General features: G+C 43.6%; 1 protein-coding gene across 2 annotated transcripts in view; it reads left to right on the forward strand.

Annotated features, from left to right (window-relative positions):
- The window catches only part of usp45 (ubiquitin specific peptidase 45), a 45659-nt gene that overhangs the window by 3131 nt on the left and 21783 nt on the right, over positions 1-20745 (forward strand). The gene's annotated exons all lie outside the window — the stretch shown is intronic.

Genomic DNA, 20745 nt, shown 5'->3' on the forward strand with positions numbered 1-20745 from the left:
TATATTTATGTGTAGACCAAGAGAACAGCAGGCTGCCTACCACCTGAAATGAAAAAGGTTGGGTAAACAGTGATGCCGCACAAGGTGCTGCTACAACTCACACTTCTTTTTCAAATTGAATTATTGACGTTTCTTGGCCTTGACAAAGGCGCTGGACTGAATGAGAAGCTGAAGAATTGAATAAATGAGAACCACTATTCAAAAAAACTCTTCTATCTTCTAGGCTAGAGCCTAGATTTCCAAGAAGCAATTTCAGCTTCCTTTCACTTCTATGTATTTTGAGTGCAATTGCTATTGGTTTTTACAATATGTGCTAATACATAGAGATATAGGTTATTACTGAATGCAGAAACCCTCTGTGGAGACTCTTCTCTATAAACTTATATTGGTGCCTGTAACTCCATTGATGTTCACCTGAAGGTGTGGAGTTGAGTGCAACACACCAACTCCCCCTGGTGGCCAAGGCTTTTTGGATTCCAGAATCCAGACACCTTTTTCTTTGAAACTGTGGCCCATAAAATTGTTAGCTAAGGATGTGCATCTCTTCTTTCATGAAAGATTCGATACGCATCGAGCTGCATGGGCTCCGATATGATTCAGGAACGATACGTTTTAGTTTGAAACGATTCGGTGTGATTCGGTTTGATTAGGGGAACAAAATGATGTGATGCGATTCGATGCACTAAAATGTATTGCATGAACACATTTTAATTTAAATATCTGCTGCTGAAGGGAGCTCGGGGACTGGGCCTCTCTGATCTGGATCTGTCTGCGGTTACTTTTCTAAGCTGAGTGGCCCCGTGTGTGTGTGTGTGTGTGAGACCATGTCAAAGGTGTGTATAGGCAGTTGAGCCCAGACTGAGCATCTACCACCCCACTATCAGATTAGGGGTGGTGGAAATGTATGCTTTTTGTCCCCCCCCAACTTTTTATCTGAAATGACATCACCCACTGATTAACTTGTCATTTTTACAGATTCAAAATGTTTTGAGCTAGTACTATGTCAATATTTATATTTAGAAATTAGCATGGTATTTAGCCAACTAATATTATGCAGCTTTGGATTTTACCCTGTCTTGAAAGTGAATGGTTTAGACAGGGTTCGTCAACTAGGTTAGGCCTTGTGCCAATTTTAGTTTCTGAGCCAAGTCTGCGGGCCAGAACATAATTTGTATATAATATTAGCACAATAATTGGCCTACACTACGAATTGAACAACATTTTTAACACATCTGATTAGTACATAATACATTCAGTGACAATAACATAATCATTTTGATCTGATTATGCTCATAAAATCACCATGACCCTCTTCATTTATTTTAGTCTTTCTCTGTGGGTTGATTGGTGGGGGAAAACAGGTCTACAGAGCCTATTGTAGACTACACTACTTTTTCTAACGTCAACATTTGTTCAGAACAATTAGCTTGGTCGCAAGAGAATATGTCGCTCTCAAAAAGTATCAAAAGAAAGGTGGATAGTGAAAATGGATGTTTCAGGGAAGAATGTAAGGATATATGCGTTCATCTTACCATATTGTCCCAATGCCAAGCCAGTGTGTCTAATTTTCTCAGACGTCATTATAAATCTAAGCATGGAACTTTCAAAGTGGCCTTCCCGCCCCAGACAGAGGCCAGACGCAGAAACATTGAAGCCTTAACTGTAAGCTACACACACTGCATTTTTGGCGGACATATTTTGTCACTTAAACAGGTTAAATCTGTGTCTGCATCTTCTTAGGGAATGCAAAAGGTGGCTGATGTTTTTCTAAGTTCATTTATTTTTGGAAGAGGGAAAACTGTCATGGACATGGTGGAAAAACTTGTAGCCTTCCGGACTTGTCATCCGGAAGGCTACTGCACTTCAGCACACTGAAGAAACGACAGGCAGTGGGACCAGGCCGCAGTATAGTCACAGAGGTGATGGAAGACTTCAGCACACTGAAGAAACGACAGGCAGTGGGACCAGGCAGCAGTATAGTCACAGAGGTGATGGAAGACTTCAGCAGACTGAAGAAACGACAGGCAGTGGGACCAGGCAGCAGTATAGTCACAGAGGTGATGGAAGACTTCAGCACACTGAAGAAACGACAGGCAGTGGGACCAGGCAGCAGTATAGTCACAGAGGTGATGGAAGACTTCAGCACACTGAAGAAACGACAGGCAGTGGGACCAGGCAGCAGTATAGTCACAGAGGTGATGGAAGCTTTCATCAAGCAGCCGAGGGACAACTTCTCCACCAGATTTGAAGACTACAGCCCGAAGATATTGCATTTGTACTTGATCCTCTCACAGTCCGCCCAGGTGGACAATACTCTTCCCTTGCTAAGAAAACGATAGCCTCTCTGGATGAGGCCGTAATTCAAACTGAGCTGAATTAATTCCAGACATCGAGCTAAATCAGGGATGCGCTCAGGAACGCAGAGTCCTTGTGTGCGTTTTGGGTGGCATGCTCAGAGGAATACAGCACAATAAAGATACTCGCGTTTTATGTGCTAACAATGTTTGGATCAACTTGCACCTGTATTAGTCCTCATTTTCTTCTATGTACGCAATATAACCTCACGCAATATAGACTCACGACAGGAACCGGCTTTCACATAAGTCAATTGAGGTCAAAATCATATCCATCTCACCTGACATCCACAAGATCGTATCTGAGGGAAATACAACTTTTCCGATTGAGTAAGTAACTTAGTGGCCTATATGACTGTATTTAGAAAATATTTTCTGTTTATTCTGTCGTTACTGGAACTGGCTATCCCGATACAGACATTCAGACACACATTGCATTTTTTTCTTAAAATGGTTTTATTTAAGCAACAACAACAACAACAACAACAAAAATGATTGTGAAAGATGCTGTTAAGCCTCACAGTTTAAGCCTACCTCAGCCAGTTAAGTTATTTTATATAGGCATAGGCTCGGGAAGAAATAGACTCCAATTAAAGCACTCTTGTTGTTTTGTAAAGTCAAATTAAAATGAAGATTATTGTTGAAATCAATTACTCGACTGGTGTTGTTTTTCTCCATATGTTGCTGTGCAACACTTGCATAACATGTTAGCTATATTATCAGCACCAGGCACTGTTCACCTCCTATTGATCACTGCGGTTGTAGCTTTACGTTTCAGCAGCACAACAAAATGTTCCCACAGCCTGCTTTTAGTTGATTGTCTCCTGCATTCTCTCTCCCCGCATGAATTAGGTTCAAATGTAACTTTTGCATTATTTAGATAGGGTAACTTCCTTCTTGGGACATTGCATTTGGGAGTTTTTGCATCTCAGGTCTGAGATTTTAAAATAATGTGTATAATTTTTTTTTATGAAAGAAAATTCCGAATTAATTTGGGGGTGCCAGTTGGGGAACCCTGGTTTAGACCGTTTGGAATTTGAGCTCAGACCAATGAATACGAAATGATTGCTGTCCTTTATGAAATGACCCTGTTCATGTAAAAATGACCAAATACACTGACACTTTAAAGCAAAACTATTTCTTATGAGGAACCTGAACAATCTAAATCAAATCTGAATGATTGAAAACACCAATCAGCAGTTGGATCTGAGTTGCTGCTTCCACTCCCATAGGCTACACAACTCCGGTAAAACACAATTGTCTGCAGTGCATTTGGTAACTAACCCAACAATCTACAATGGTTGTCACTCAACTAATAGAGCACAGTGTGCACAGTTGTTATCTGACAGTCATATGCACTTACATGCATAAAAGTTTGGTAGGCTACTGAACTGAAGGAGAGGTTCAGTCGCAACAAAGAAATCATTTTTGGAATACAACGATATGTGTAAAAAACATCCATTAGTGAAGGCGACTCTTAACATTTGAATCGGTTTTCTGGCCGATGCATGCTTAATTTGGATCGGTTTGTGCTGCACTCATATCTTACGCATCAGTACCCGGTTCAAATGTTTATTGGTGAGTCGTTACATCCCTATTGTTAACCATCATTTTCCGTATCAGTAAAATAATCCTCTGAGAATGTTGCGTGTAATAACCGGTATTGCTGTGCAAATATGTCAACTAATCATTTGCCGTAGTTTGCTACAGGTTCAAGAATGTCCAAAGCTTTGTTACAGAACGTTTCTGCATTAAAAGACGCACTGAGGTGGGTTTTAAGTTGACGGAAGCTGTGATGACCTCCCCATTCATGTTGGTCAGGGCCACACTATATGGCTTAACTGTTGACATCACTGAAATGAAAAGCTGCCGTTTGGAGGCCACACAGGTGACAACTGAAAACTCGTAAAGATAAGATGGTTCATTGTACAGCTTTTTCTCCTATTGAAGTGAGATGTAATAAGCAATTTGGTAAATGCTTTTGTGAAGGGGCTTGTACAGGATAAATATTTCTTTATTCTGCCTTTCCTGCACTTGCCATGACTGTTTCATGATTCTGCCCCTTCAGAAAAGTGGTTGTGTAGCCTAGCCATGCGTTTCCCAAACTGTACAGACCAAGCCAATTCCACCTTACCCCAGCCAGCTGAGCCACCCTCAACCAGGCCACCCCCCCCCCCCCCCCCCCACCCCCACCCATCTCCACATCCTCCCGCCTGCCCCGTGTTCATGCCTAAGCTTAGGCTGGTCCACCACAGTCAGTCAGGCAGGCTGTAGTGATGTGGGAGTGATGCTCCAGTTCCCCGCCTCTGCCGCATGACCGCACTCATTAGTGGCATTAGGCGCTTGAGCGACGCTCCCCGGCTGGGTTCCCTGAAGAACGAGAGCAGCTGTGTGGGGTCTGGCCACTGAGCCCCCCCCACAGTCCCCTCAGCTCACTGTGCCCTCTGTCCCATGCTGCATGTCTCAGCACCTCTGGGAAGGGCCTGTGGGGCATGCTTGTGGGAGCCAGGGTCCAACAACGAGTCCGAAGTGCTGGAGATCAACAGCTGCAGCGCATTCCCAGGGACGAACAGTCTCAATGACTGGACACACACACACACATTCCTTCAATTGACAAGCATTTCACTATACCCGTAATAACATCTGCTAAACACGTGTATGTGACAAATCCATTTTGATTTGAATTGTATAGATTGTGTGAATAGGTACATCATGTTTTTGTTGTTGTTGTTGGTATATGAGTTTGTGTTGGGCTTTTTCTCTTCCTGTGTCTTAGAAATCACAGAATGGTGCTGTAGCCTCCAGTATTATTCCCCCAGCTTCAAGGGCACTGCGGTTTGAACATACCACTATCCAATTAGATTCTCCATTCCTCCTCTCACTCCAGCCTTGACAAAGCGTACAGGACTACACAGAACTGAAATTCCATCTTGTTCCCTCGTAAATGACGAGGTTGTGATTGTGATGGCAGAGTTTGCCATTCCTTTTCATGAAACATGGTGTGCTCTCTAGATAACTTCCTGTCACCCAGTGGAATAGACAACTTGCACGAGGCACAGTTACACATCGATGTTGCTGATCCTTAAAAAAAAAAATGTATCAGTCCCTTTGAGTCTGTGGGGGTGGCAGGGGTCCAGTGTTGAGGGGTCACAGAGTGTGAACATTGCTGGGCACCAACAGCCAACATCCCTTCCCCTTTAACTCTACGTTACCTGTCACCGTGCTTCCCACCTGATTGTTTCACACCGGCTGGCGAAACAGGGACAGAAAACGGGCGGCCATTGTTGCCGCGAAAATGAACTGCTGCTGTCAGATGGGGAGCTGGTGAATTGCTTTCTGCTTGAAGGCCAGGTTTTTAGGCAAAGTCTGTTGTTGTATTTTCTTTTTACCATAGACCCCAGGCACAAAAGAGCCCCAGCAAGAATGTTTCTGAATCCATAATAGTTTTGTACAACAACAGCTCAGGGAAGAAAGAAAATCTATTAACCGTACTCTCTCACCAACAAGGCCTTCAGCTCAAGTACCAGAGTCCCACTAAAAGGAGACTTGACCTCAGGGAGCTAGTCTTCGGCTTGTAACACAGCTGGGGTGTCTTTGTGGAGGAAATTAAAATGTTTCTTTTGAAAAGGCATCAGAGCTTGGCGCTCGCTGCGTTTTGCCCATTATTTTCTGGTATTGATTTTCATCCATCCAAGTGAGTAATTTCCCCCCTCTTTGATATTAGTGTACTTGCAGCAGCAAGGACACGCACAGAATTGTACGGAATCTTTACTTATTACTATTATATTTTTCTTCCACCTCTCCTACTCATATACCAAAACCAATGGCTATATGTTTAATAGATTGCTTGTGCTTTTTGAGCTGGTACTTTTTTAAATTACATTTTTTAAGACCAGCACACAATCTCATAACGTCTCTATGACCACAATATTTCAGTATTTAATGCTCAATAGAATTTTTAGAGGTATAAGAACCATAGCTTGATATCCAAGGCTGATGACACAGAAATGGGGATTCTTCAAAACTAAATGAGAGAACCCATGTCAACTTTGTTAAAGGGGCAGTTCAGACAACATGATTTTCATGTTTTCTTGATATTTCTCCACCATAAGGTTGAAATAACTCTGAAATTGTACAAATTATGATAATGCCATTTTACTAGTGTAAGAGCTTTTTGTATTTGAATTTAAGCATGTTTAGGTGGGATGGAGTTTTTGGCTCACCGCATGACATCACAATCTGATTGTATTATTCTGACCAATAACCAGTCACGATTAATTTGCATAGTGTATCCTCCTACTTTTGAAGGGGTAAGCGGGGTAGGCTCTAGACTAGAAATATTGAAATTTGAATCAACACAACCACATCAGATCAGATTGAGCATTTCAATGGCAAAAGGAGGCTCAAGGAAAAAAAAAAGATATTGAGTTATTTTAATGAAATAAACACCCACTGAAAATGAAAATGACTGCATAGGGGCTTTAATATGGCTGCTCCCACCTTAATCACCTTATTCTACTGTTGTTTCAGCGAGAACTTTACCTTTCTAGTTGCTGGTGTTATGCATTTTTTTGTATTTAGAAAGATGCTAGCCACAGTGGAACAGAATGCTGTACCTGGTGAAAGCAAAAGTTTTATTTTCTTTCTCTCTCTCTCGACAAATAAACACATTTGTGCTATAGAAATATTTCCCTCCTAAAAGAGACCATATTGTGCAATGCATTCCATTTATACAATGGAGCTAGACACTCTTTCTCTTTTTGACATTTTGGTTTTATGTGTTCAGCCTTTTTTTCATCTAGGACCTTCAACTGTGAGAAAACGATGTATTTGTTGTGTCCATTTAAATGGCATCTCTCAAAGGATACAACTCAACTCTTACCATGTGACATGTTGGATAACCCTCTAAACCCTTTAGCGTTACAGCTGGCTAGATGTTCTATTCTTGGGGGCCCTGGTCAACCCATAAGACACTTGTTTAAATCCAGGGTTCCTGTTCTACATGTGATATAGTGTTGGTCTACAGTCAGTCAGTGGGTAATATCCATAAGAGAAAAACTTTTACCCTGGTGGTCCCTTTTTATTAAGCTAATCAAGGGTGCTTCTGTAGTTTTTTCCCACCACTGCACACTAATGTAGGCAAGCAATGTGGCCAGCAACTGCTTGGAAAGTGTGTATATTTGCTTGTGTGTTTGCGAGCCCATGGCAGTGGGCTCTTTTGGCCTCAGATGGCAAGAAAGCAGGCTTTTCATGCCCTGCAGTCGCAACAAATTAATAAGACATTTGGTGTTGCCCAGCCTTCCCCTTGACTGCCTGTTCTCTGCTGCATGATGAGAGCTGTCCTTGGCTCTCCACTACGGTCCCATTCTAAATGGTGAAATTAATCAAACAAGCCTCTTGATAAATGCTCTATTCAAGTATCTGCTTCAATGTTTTAATGTGATGACAACGCTTCATAGGCTTTTGAGGAAGTATGTCAAACGAGAGGTCAAGTAGCATTTAGTTTGTCTTTTGATACGTTTTGGATATCCATTTTAGCTTTAGCCTAGCCCTATGCTGTGGCTGGTGTATTCAAGTTTTCAACCATAGTTGTTACATTAGTCTGCTCAAGAACAATAGCGACTGTAGTGATTTATTTTATATTTATATGTCAACATCCCAAATATGTTTCATTCACCGCATCAATCTAGTGATTTCTTGTGAATTCAATTTATAATAAAAAAGTAGTTTGTGGTGGAATGGCGGTACATTTGATCATATCATCATCGTCTTGTCAGGTTTTCAAATGTTTTTTTGTGAACAATTGTTTTTAGTAGATCACAAAGGCAATACAATAAAAATAATAAAAATATTTTTTAACCCAACCCTCCCAAATCCCTAACAATGCAGACTAGAACAAATGTTTAACTCCCAACATAAAAATGTCCTGAAAATAAGCCAACCATTTCCTTATATGAAGGTCATGTGGTGGCAACCGGCGCTGAAAACGTTTTTTGGCACCAGTCAGCCAAGCCTTGCGCTGTTTGTCATTCAGCTGCATACCTGATCTGTCATTAACAGAGAGATTGACTCAAGGGGCACGGTTTTATCAATCGTGTCAGAGAGAATACTGTCCTCCAGAACTCATCAGAACAATCCCATATCATATGTTTTATGTGTCAAGTTCATTGAGGGAACATAGGTCACAGTTTGGACTTGGAGACTGTTTCGCAGGAAATCTTACAAGTGGTGTCAAGTATGACCTATGAGCTTCAAATGAATTAACTGATGGTGTGGGTTCTTCTGAGTGAAATACACTGCTCAAAAATATAAAGGGAACACTTAAACAACACAATGTAACTCCAAGTCAATCACACTTCTGTGAAATCAAACTGTCCACTTAGGAAGCAACACTGATTGACAATAAATTTCACATGCTGTTGTGCAAATGGAATAGACAACAGGTGGAAATTATAGGCAATTAGCAAGACACCCCCAATAAAGCAGTGGTTCTGCAGGTGGTGACCACAGATCACTTCTCAGTTCCTATGCTTCCTGGCTGATGTTTTGGTCACTTTTGAATGCTGGCGGTGCTTTCACTCTAGTGGTAGCATGAGATGTAGTCTACAACCCACACAAGTGGCTCAGGTAGTGCAGCTCATCCAGGATGGCACATCAATGCGAGCTGTGGCAAGAAGGTTTGCTGTGTCTGTCAGCGTAGTGTCCAGAGCATGGAGGCGCTACCAGGAGACAGGCCAGTACATCAGGAGACGTGGAGGAGGCCATAGGAGGGCAACAACCCAGCAGCAGGACCGCTACCTCCGCCTTTGTGCAAGGAGGAGCAGGAGGAGCACTGCCAGAGCCCTGCAAAATGACCCCCAGTAGGCCACAAATGTGCATGTGTCTGCTCAAACGGTCAGAAACAGACTCCATGAGGGTGGTATGAGGGCCCGACGTCCACAGGTGGGGGTTGTGCTTACAGCCCAACACCGTGCAGGACGTTTGGCATTTGCCAGAGAACACCAAGATTGGCAAATTCGCCACTGGCGCCCTGTGCACTTCACAGATGAAAGCAGGTTCACACTGAGCACATGTGACAGACGTGACAGAGTCTGGAGACGCAGTGGAGAACGTTCTGCTGCCTGCAACATCCTCCAGCATGACCGGTTTGGCGGTGGGTCAGTCATGGTGTGGGGTGGCATTTCTTTGGGGGGCCGCACAGCCCTCCATGTGCTCGCCAGAGGTAGCCTGACTGCCATTAGGTACCGAGATGAGATCCTCGGACCCCTTGTGAGACTATATGCTGGTGCGGTTGGCCCTGGGTTCCTCCTAATGCAAGACAATGCTAGACCTCATGTGGCTGGAGTGTGTCAGCAGTTCCTGCAAGAGGAAGGCATTGATGCTATGGACTGGGCCCGCCTGTTCCCCAGACCTGAATCCAATTGAGCACATCTGGGACATCATGTCTTGCTCCATCCACCAACGCCACGTTGCACCACAGACTGTCCAGGAGTTGGCCGATGCTTTAGTCCAAGTCTGGGAGGAGATCCCTCAGGAGACCATCCGCCACCTCATCGGGAGCATGCCCAGTCGTTGTAGGGAGGTCATACAGGCACGTGGAGGCCACACACACTACTGAGCCTAATTTTGACCTGTTTTAAGGACATTACATCAAAGTTGGATCAGCCTGTAGTGTGGTTTTCCACTTTAATTTTAAGTGTGACTCCAAATCCAGACCTCCATGGGTTGATCAATTTGATTTCCATTGATAGTGTTAGTGTGATTTTGTTGTCAGCACATTCAACTATGTAAAGAAAAAAGTATTTAATAAGAATATTTCATTCATTCAGATCTAGGATGTGTTATTTTAGTGTTCCCTTTATTTTTTTTAGTAGTGTATATTCTCCCAGACATTCTCCCAATCAATAACCTCATCATCAATAGTCATATCCTTTGTCCACGCTTTAACAATTGAAAGATCTTTCCGCTTTAGTAATTGAAGATGAGAGTAAATAACTGACACAACCTCAGTGAATTATTTTTACCATTCCCATCCAATCATAGGGTTCCTTCCCAAACACGTACCCCATGGGATCCCATAGGTGCTGACCCTAGTCTAAGATGAAGAAAGAACGATGACCCTGGCAAACTGAAAACTAAGGAGACCCTCTGAGTTAAATACATGTATTTCCTCTAGATTATTGACCCATTTTGCAGCACAGACATTTGACTCAAATTCTTTATTACCTGAAGTAACAGCCTGGTTATGCCACAGAGGGGTATGGAGATGTCTCTTCCAGTTACACCTATTCACTTCTCAACCCACCCAAAATTATATTTAGTATTAGAGATAATGGAACCATAGTATTAACATGCATTTCTTAATAGTTATACCAGAAAATTACACGTATTGTAATCTAATAGGAAAAATGACTTCCTCCTCAAAAGCTCTCCTAGAGACAGATGTAGACTGATCTAACCATGAGTAGGCGTATCTGGAAGGACTGGTGGTAAATATAAACATTTTGGTAATGCAAGTCTCCAAAGATACGGTTTGAGGTACTGGATCTTTGGATGTTTTCCATTCCAAAGGTATTTACGTACAAGTTTATCAATCCTTAACCAATAACCTAGTGTTGGAAAGAGTGGAGTTGTCATTGCTATGGAGATTAATACGTGGCAACACTCATCTTTATGGAAGCAACCCTTGTTGGTAAGGAAGCAGGCAACTTCTCCCAAATGTTTCGATCTCGTTCAACCTCTTTGTAAATGTTCTCATAATTAAACTTCACCAAACCATGCAGAGATGTTTTGTATATTAAAGATGCACTATGCAGAAATGGGCATTTCTTGGTTGCTAAAATTCTAATAGTTCACCTAGTTTCAGTTTGTGACAAAACAAGCAAGTATAGTGTAGAGGACCATTGTATCATCTAAACCACTGTGAAATATATTGTCCCATAACCAAAAAATTGTATTTTCAGCTGTTTGAAGGTGGTGTACAAAACTGAAAGTAAAAGATGCAAAAACAAAACTTAAGAATGGCAAGCATAGAATTAGCGCACATAGAACATATCTATAACACACATTTCTATGTGAATTTGGTCGGGTCGCCCAAAAAGTTATATATTGCAGCTTTAATGCCCAAATAAGTGGACTGAGTTTTAACAGGATTTATTGAGTGAAGTGAAACTTTATTGGCTGCTTCATTGAGTGACATTTAATGCTGACTTATATCCTGACACCAATCTTCAAATGTGGATAATAAAGATGAGACTGAATTCTCAATATCTATCATATCTAAGAGGATGTCATACGTGTTTAGAGATATGAGAGGATAATTGAATCGCTATAGGAGAAGCAATTACCTTCTGCAACAAATGCGGCTCTAGAGAGAGAGAGAGTGAATGTCGGGGATAAGCCATCCCCTTGTCTACATCCACAAAAAAATATTGATTGTATGTAATTTGTAGACACCATGGCAGAAAGTTTAGCATACGATCCACGAACCGTATCGATAAAATGCTTTCCCAAAACAAATTTCCTTAAGACCGCCCACAATACTGCCATTTGAGCCTGTCAGAAGCCTTTTCGGCATCTAGTGACAGCACACAGCGCACAGTGTGTCCAACTGTTGTTTCATGTATTGCCTGCATTAAATTATGGACTTAGATTTGCGCTGTTGAATTATTGCAATTAGTATTCCACAAATTCAGATATAAATGAAACCTCAGTCTCAATATGAATGCAACATTCAGGCTTGCCTGCTTTCTGGTCCAATTCCTTTCAAGTTCTTGGAGAGATTTTTTTTTTTTTTCATAAAGAAAGCGAACAATAGCCGTTTTTCTTTCTCGCTTGTGTTAAAAAGAGCTTTGAGTCGAGGAGGGAGTCAGCAGGACGGGGGAAGGCAGGCATTGGGATCGTTTAGTCTGCCCTGGGGACAAGCTCCACAGTGTCACTGCTGCCCATATTCGGTGGCTGAGCAAGGAGGGCCAGGTGGTGGTGCCGAGCGTGGCACAGTCAAGCGTGGACGCAGCGCATGCTGACATTTGCCTTCCCGACTGCTGCAGGGGGAGGAAAAATCTGCTTTTCCATATGCTTCTGCTCGTTGCACCCCCTTCCCCCCCGCACACCCTTCCCGGGCAGATGGCTCCCTGAACATTGTTTACCTTGAGTGGCGGTCCTAGATGAAGTGTGTCCATAGGCATTCCCATTCCGCCCAGTTTTCCCCCCTCTCCTTAGCCAAGGAGCCGGTCGGAATGCTCACACACACACACACACACACACACACTTGTATAAACAGGTACATTCTCACAAAGCTACAAACCCATCTCGTTACATTTTCCCCATCGCATACAGATTCCAGAAAAAACGTATCGTATTTCTCTGACTCGTTCTCTTTCTACCAGGAACTACCCTGTACACACTTGTTTGCAATGTGTTGTGTAATGTGGACATATGGGCCCCTCCCTGATGGCTGTTTAGTTCCAGACAGACAGGCCTCCAGATGTTTCCAGTGTGGCGGCTGGAGGGACAGATGCTTTTGGCTGGACTGGGGTGGACCAACACTCCATTGAATGGTCCCAAGGCGGAACCCCGCCCCGCTTGGTCACAGAGACCATCATAGTGCCAGGCAAAGAACATCCATCTGCCATAAATCAGAGTAATTATCATCAATATTTGATGTTTGACATTCTCAGTCGATGTTTTAGCAGGATCACTAACTGATTCTGTCGCAATAGAGTAGATCTAGCAGGGAGGGTTGGGGGGAGACCGTCTACATCCTCAGCCTGCCATAGTTACACACTTGTCCTGATCTCTGTTGTGGGTTTACAAACACACAAACACAGCTTTTTATCTTGTGCTGAGCCTAAAATACCTTTTTACAAAGGAGTGATTTCTTCAGGGAGCATGTGCAAGGCCTATGTGTTTGTTTTTAGCAGGGAAATGGTGGGCAGGAGGGTCGATTGTTTTCACAACGATAACCTTGGGTTAAGGGTCATTTCGTCCATGTCTCTCTCACCTTGCCCTTGTAATGCAGGGTCAGAGCCAGAAGCGGACTGCCTCATTGGCTTGGGGAGTAGGGCAGCAGCAAGTGGTCCACTGCTAACTGAGCCGTCTGTCTGTCTGGTCGGGGTGAAGTCCTCAAGGTAGCTTAACCTCTAACCAAGCTCATGCTGGTTTTGTTTACTTATGGTACCTGCAGCTATGGCAATCTCCGTTTGATACCATTTATATGATGAAATCGGTACTGCAGGTAGCCCAAATATTAACAATGTCACATAATTATAGTCATAAAGATGTCACATACTGACATTGAGCACCCAAGATGAGCACATTTCTCATGTCATCCCATTTAGAAAATCACAAATAAACAGAGAGATGGACAGGCAGTAAAGCAAAATGGCAATCAGGTAGCTAGCACGGCACCCACCTTTTCCCATCTCTGATAGTCTTGTAACACTGATTAAGGTACTCGTGAGAAGTGTGTGTTGGTTCACGGTTAAGCAGCTTGCTCTCTCCCGGAGCATGAAAAAAAGGGATAAATTGTGTAAATGGTGTGAGTTATGGTTTAGGGTAGGGAGGAGGGGGGAGGGGCAGGAAGGAAAACATGCACAGAGGGTGCTTTCTTTCATCTCGTCAGCCTTGGGTCCTCTCACTTGTTTTGTTCATTAATGCCTAATGTGACGGAACACCACTTGTCTCTCCCTTCACAAATGACACTGATGACAACGGAATAGGAAATGTTGGGCTGCTGGAAGAATTGTTAATTGTTTATTGCTTGTAATGTTTGTACTAGGTCCTAGCATGTAAACTCAGCAAAAAAAGAAACTTCCCTTTTTCAGGACCCTGTTTTTCAAAGATAATTTGTAAAAATCCAAATAACTTCACAGATGTTCATTGTAAAGGGTTTAAACAGGGTTTCCCATGCTTGTTCAATAAACTGGGGCGGCAGGTAGCCTAGTGGTTAGAGCATTGGACTAGTAACCGAAAGGTTGCAAGATCGAATCCCCGAGCTGACAAGGTAAAAAAAAGATTTAGTTCTGCACCTGGCAGTCTGCTGACTCTGAAAAACACCAAAAGAAAGATACCCGGGGTCCCTGCTCATCTGTGTGAACGTGCCTTAGGCATGCTGCAAGGAGGCATGAGAACTGCAGATGTTGTAAGGGCAATAAATTGCAATATCCGTACTGTGAGACACCTAAGACAGAGCTACAGGGAGACAGGACGGACAGCTGATCGTCCTCGCAGTGGCAGATCACATGTAACAACACCTGCAAAGGATCGGTACATCCGAACATCACACCTGCGGGACAGGTACAGGATGGCAACAGCAACTACCGAGTTACACCAGGAACGCACAATCCCTCCATCAGTGCTCAGACTGTCCACAATAGGCTGAGAGAGGCTGGACTGAGGGCTTGTAGGCCAAAAAGTGCTCTTCACTGACGAGTCTAGGTTTTGTCTCACCAGGGGTGATGGTCGCATTCGTTTTTATCATCGAAGGAATGAGTGTTACACCGAGGCCTGTACTCTGGAGCAGGATCGATTTGGAGGTATCAGGTCCGTCATGGTCTGGGGCGGTGTGTCACAGCATCATCAAACTGAGCTTGTTGTCATTGCAGGCAATCTCAGCTCTGTGCGTTACAGGGAAGGCATCCTCCTCTCTCATGTGGTACCCTTCTTGCAGGCTCATCCTGACATGACCCTCCAACATGACAATGCCACCAGCCATACTGCTCGTTCTGTGCGTGATTTCCTGAAAGACAGGAATGTCAGTGTTCTGCCATGGCCAGTGAAGAGCCCGGATCTCAATCCCATTAAGCACGTCTGGGACCTGTTGGATCGGAGGGTGAGGGCTAGGGCCATTCCCCCCAGAAATGTCTGGGAACTTGCAGGTGCCTTGGTGGAAGGGTGGGGTAACATCTCACAGCAAGAATTGGCAAATCTGGTGCAGTCTATGAGGAGGAGATGCACTGCAGTACTTAATACAGCTGGTGGCCACACCAGATACTGACTGTTACTTTTGATTTGGACTCCTGCTTTGTTCAGGGACACATTATTCCATATATGTTAGTTGCATGTCTGTGGCGCTTGTTCAGTTATGTCTGTTGTTGAATCTTGTTGTGTTCATACAAATATTTACACGTTAAGTTTGCTGAAAATAAACGCAGTTGACAGTGAGAGGGCGTTTATTTTTTTTGCTGAGTTTATTTTTAAAGTATGTGGATACCACTTCAAATTAGTGGATTCAGCTATTTCAGCCACACCCGTTGCTGTCAGGTGTATAAAATCAAGCACACAGCCATGCAATCTCCATAGACACACATTGGCAGTAGAATGGTCTATCTTGTTTTTTTATTTTTATTATTTTATTTTTTATTTAACCTTTTATTTAACTAGGCAGTTAGATTTGCTTATGATATTTAGGCAAAAATTGAAAACAAAAGGGGGCTATCCCTAAGAATTAAGAACAAATTCTTATTTACAATGACGGCCTACCCCGTCAAACCTGGACGATGCTGGGAAAATTGTGCACCGCCCTATGGGACTCCCAATCACGGCCGGATGTGATGCAACCTGGAATCGACCCAGGGACTACAGTGATGCCTCTTGTACTGAGATGCAGTGCCTTAGACCGCTGCGCTACTTGGGAGGCCTTACTGAAGAGCTCAGTGACTGTCAATGTGACACCGTCATAGGATGCCACCTTTCCAACAAGTCCGTTTGTTACATTTCTGCCCTGGTCAACTGTAAGTGCTGTTATTGTGAAGTGGAAACTTCTAGAAGAAACAACAGCTCAGCCTCGAAGTCGTAGGCCACACAAGCTGACAGAATGGGATTGCCGAGTTTAGAAGAGCATAGTGCGTAAAAATCATCTGTCCTCGGTTAGAAAACTCACTACCAAGTTCCTAACTACCTCTGAAAGCAATGTCAGTACAATAACTGTTAATTGGGAGCTTCATGAAATGAGTTTCCATGGCCGAGCAGCCGCACACAATCCTAAGATCACCATGCGCAATGCGAAGCGTTGCCTGGAGTTGTGTAAAGCTTGCCACCACTGGATGCCAGGAGAACGCTACCTGCCCTAATGCATAGTGCCCACTGTAAAGTTTGGTGGAAGGGATAATAGTCTGTAGCTGATTTTCATGGTTCGGGCCAGGCCCCTTAGTTCCATTGAAGGGAAATCTTAACGCTACAGCATAAAATTACATTATAGATGATACTGTGCACACAACTTTGAGGCAACAGTTTGGGGAAGGCCCTTTCCTATATCAGCATGACAATGGCGCCGTGCACAAAGCAAGGTCCATACAGAAATGGTTTGTCGAGATCGGGTGGAAGAACTTGACTGGCTTGCACAGAGCCCTGACCTCAACTCCATCGAACACCTATGAATTGGAATGCCGTCTTCAAGCCAGGCCTAAGCCCCCAACATCAGTTTCCAAACTCACTAATGCTCTTTTGGCTGAATGGAATCAAGTCCCCGCAGAAATGTTCCAACATCTAGTGGAAAGCCTTTCCAGAAGTGTGGAGGCTGTTATATCAGCAAAGGGTGGACCAACTCCATATTGATTCCCATGATTTTGGAATGAGATGCTCCACATACCTGTAGTGTAGTGTATCTTCTGTGTGTGTGTTTTGTGTTTGATTTCATCAAGACAACCATGTGTATTTAATGATGTAAGATGTGTCAAGAAGAAGTATCTTATCACTCGTTCGCCTCTTAGGCCCCGATTTGCCCTGTGTTTAAACTATTTCTAAGCATAGAGAGATGTACTTAGTTTGTCTCAGCCAGCCACACCCCATGGTTTGAGTGTTAGACTAGTGCACAGAGCTGTCAGTCTCCTAAGTACTCCCCAACTATAATCCCTCTGTGCTTGTCCCTGCTGGCCTGCTCTGCACTGACGACTGCCTCCCTCTTGCCGAGTTGGGACGATCATGGAGGAGTAACAGCTGGCCCAGAGAGCCATCTCTCCCTAAACAGCGGAAACTTCTCCAGCTGTCATCTGCTCTCTCCCATATGACCCAGCTCTTTTTCCAGCTGCCGCCCTGGCCTGCCGCACGTTAACCCACTTCCACCGCAGGAGACCATGCTCGCAGTTTGCTCTGGTGTGTGTGTGTCTGTGTGCTGCTTTGGACCGCGACTGGCCCCCACTAAGAAGCCACCCCAGCACATAATGGGTTGAATGCAACCCCTGGCTCCCTGAACAAACTATTAGGCTCTGGTCTCACAGGAGATTGAGATACACTTTAGGTGTTGATTTTTCTTTGGCGACCTCAGAGAACTTGGCTCGTACGTGACTCGTATGTAGCTCATGCAGTTTAAAGTTTCAAAATGCCTTTGTTGCACCAAGCTACATTGATACGGACAAACTCTTGCAAGTTGAGAACATGCAACAAAAAAAAAACGTTACAAATTTTCACTGCACTTGACATACTAAATGAACAGTAAGCGCATCTTAGCGAAAACATTTGTCAGTGCATATACAGTGTATTCGAAAGTATTCAGACCCATTGACTTTTTCCACATTTTGTTACGTTACAGCCTTATTCGAAAATAAAATTTAAAAAAATCCCTCATAAAAAACTAAGTCATGCGGTAGAAGGAATTGTCCGTAGAGCTCCAAGACAGGATTGTGTCAAGGCACAGGGTACCAAAAAATGTCTGCAGCATTGAAGGTCCCCAAGAACACAGTGGCCTCCATCATTCTTAAATGGAAGAAGTTTGGAACCACCCCCCAAACTGAGCAATTGGGGGGGAAGGGCCTTGATCAGGGAGGTGACCAAGAAGGTCACTCTGACAGAATGGGCAGACAGAAGCCACTCCTCAGTAAAAGGCACATGACAGCCTTTTACAGTATTCTACTTTAATACCTTCTCCCTGTTAGATGTGTTAATATTTCTGGGGTGGATTATCCCTGATGTCATCTGTGCGCGAAGTATGTTTGTTGTTAAACGCTGAATGTTAGACTTCGGTTTATTGTTTTTGTCAAGCTGACAGTGTTTCTATATACTTTTATTTTATTTTGGATCCTGTGGCTCTGTTGGGCTTAGTTGCTGTGAGCGCTGCTGCCTGACCCGGGATCCCTCCAGATTCCACAGAGGGGGAGATACACGGAAGCCCAGCTAGCCTAGCTGGCTCGGCGGGCTCAATTGGAGATTGCTATTGAACATGGCCAGCACTGCAGGAGCTGTGTTTGCTTTGTTCCGTGACAATGTGGACCGCGCTGACTTTCAATGTAGCAACTGCTTGCTTGCGGAGGACTACAGGGGCGAAGCGGCTACTCTTAGCAAGCAAGTAGCAAACCTTACACAAGCTAATGGGGAATCCACGCCCGCCTACATTTTCGTTTTCTTCCACCCCAGTAGCCGGACGCCGCTCTGGTCTGGTGGAAGTGTCGCCGCCGTGTCGGCTCTCCACAGTCGACTTGCCGGTGCTCAGCAGGGTTCCATCCCCGAAAGGGTTTCCCCCTTCACCCTAGAACAGAGCTCTTCTCGGCCCAACTCGCCGTGGAAGTCGAAGACGGTGTCCTCTGGCAACAGGGGTTTCCTTGGAGATGTTGAGCCCGGACCTGACACAGACCAGGAACAGCTTTGCCGCCCTGGATCCAGATGTTCCAGCGCCTTTCTTCCTTGAGGGCTTCCCATTCAAGATCGGATCCGGAGGTACCTGCGTCTTTGTCCTGTGTTCTGTCTCCCCTCTCCTGTGGCTTCTACCTCGGGTTCAGATCCTCGGAGCTCCCACCCTCATCAGACCGTGAGGCTGCCTGAGAGACCAACCCATTTAACATCGCCAGCTGTAATCATAGGCAGCTCTATGGTGAGAAACATCTCTGTTCCCAAGGCAAAAAACCTGTGCTATCCAGGAGTACGAGTACAGGACATCACAAGGCTGCTTCCGACTGTTCTATGACAGATGCCGGTCCATGAAGTCAATAACCTGCTTGTAACAGATGACATTCATATTCTGACTATCTCTGTGTTGTCTCTCTTGTTGTGATGTGTGTTTTGTCCTATATTTATATTGTATTTATTTATTTATTTATTTATTTTAATCCCAGGCCCCCGTCCCTGCAGGAGGCCTTTTGGTAGGCCGTCATTGTAAATAAGAATTTGTTCTTAACTGACTTGCCTAGTTAAATAAAGATTCAATAAAAAAAAAATACACATCTTTGAGTTGACATTGGTACTACATTGGTAGCAATACATGGTTATAACATTTACCGAAAATACAGAAATTCCAACGAGGGCGGTGTTTGCTGTCTATATAAATAACCACATTCCTGTAAAGCTTAGAGAAGATCTAATGTTCGATACTGCTGAAGTAATATGGCTACAGGTTCATCTGCCTCACCTAAAACCCATTCTAATGGGAAGCTGCTATAGACCACTGACAAGGAAATATGTTTTAATAAATGATTAGAATGTTACAGTCCTGAAACCATAGGTCTGAAACCATGTGATTGTATGAAATTAATTTGAATCATTAGATGATTATAATACATGTGTTGTAAGGGTTAGACTCATTTGATGATTATATTATAATACTGTATGTGGTTTTAGTCAGAATCAATGTTTTGGGAACAATGTGTCTAGTGTTTTGAGAACAGACTATCTGTCTGAGCCAGATCCGGGGCGACCTTGGCTGGGACACTGAGAACTTCCCAGTCCCAGGTCTCTCCCTATCTTAGGGGAGGATAGGCAGACACTATTCTCACATACTCTCCTAGGCTCATTTGGCGGGCGGATTTGATGGTTGGTGTGGAAGTATGCATGTCACTATAAATTGAAGGTCCTGTACTGTATACGTCAGAACTTTCTGTGAATAAACATTTAACCTTGGTAGACTGGGCCTCAGTCTGTTTTCTTTTCTATTAGTATCTTACAAATCCTGATATAACAGACTACGGGTAATCTAATTGAATTGGTAAATGAACAGGAGTATAGAATTCTCCTGACAACCACTAAGTGCTAACAGTTAGTTTCTGGATAATATGTGTGAAATGCTTGATAATGTATGTGATATCAACCGAGAAGTATATTTTCTGGGTGATTTTAAATATTAACTGGCTCTCATCAAGCTGCCCACTCAGGAAAAAACTTCAAACTGTAACCAGTGCCTGCAACCTGGATCAGGTTGTCAGTCAACCTACCAGGGTAGTTACAAACAGCACAGGAATTAAATCATCAACATGTATTGATCACATCTTTACTAATGCTGCAGAAATTTGCTTGAAATCAGTATCCAAATCCATAGGATGTAGTGATCATAATATAGTAGCCATATCTAGGAATACCAAAGTTCCAAAGGCTGGGCCTAATATAGTGTATAAGAGGTCATACAATAAGTTGTGTAGTGATTCATATGTTGATGATGTAAAGAATATTTGCTTGTCTGTGGTGTGTA

This window comes from Oncorhynchus kisutch, linkage group LG2, assembly GCF_002021735.2.
Source record: "Oncorhynchus kisutch isolate 150728-3 linkage group LG2, Okis_V2, whole genome shotgun sequence".
NCBI lineage: Eukaryota > Metazoa > Chordata > Actinopteri > Salmoniformes > Salmonidae > Oncorhynchus > Oncorhynchus kisutch.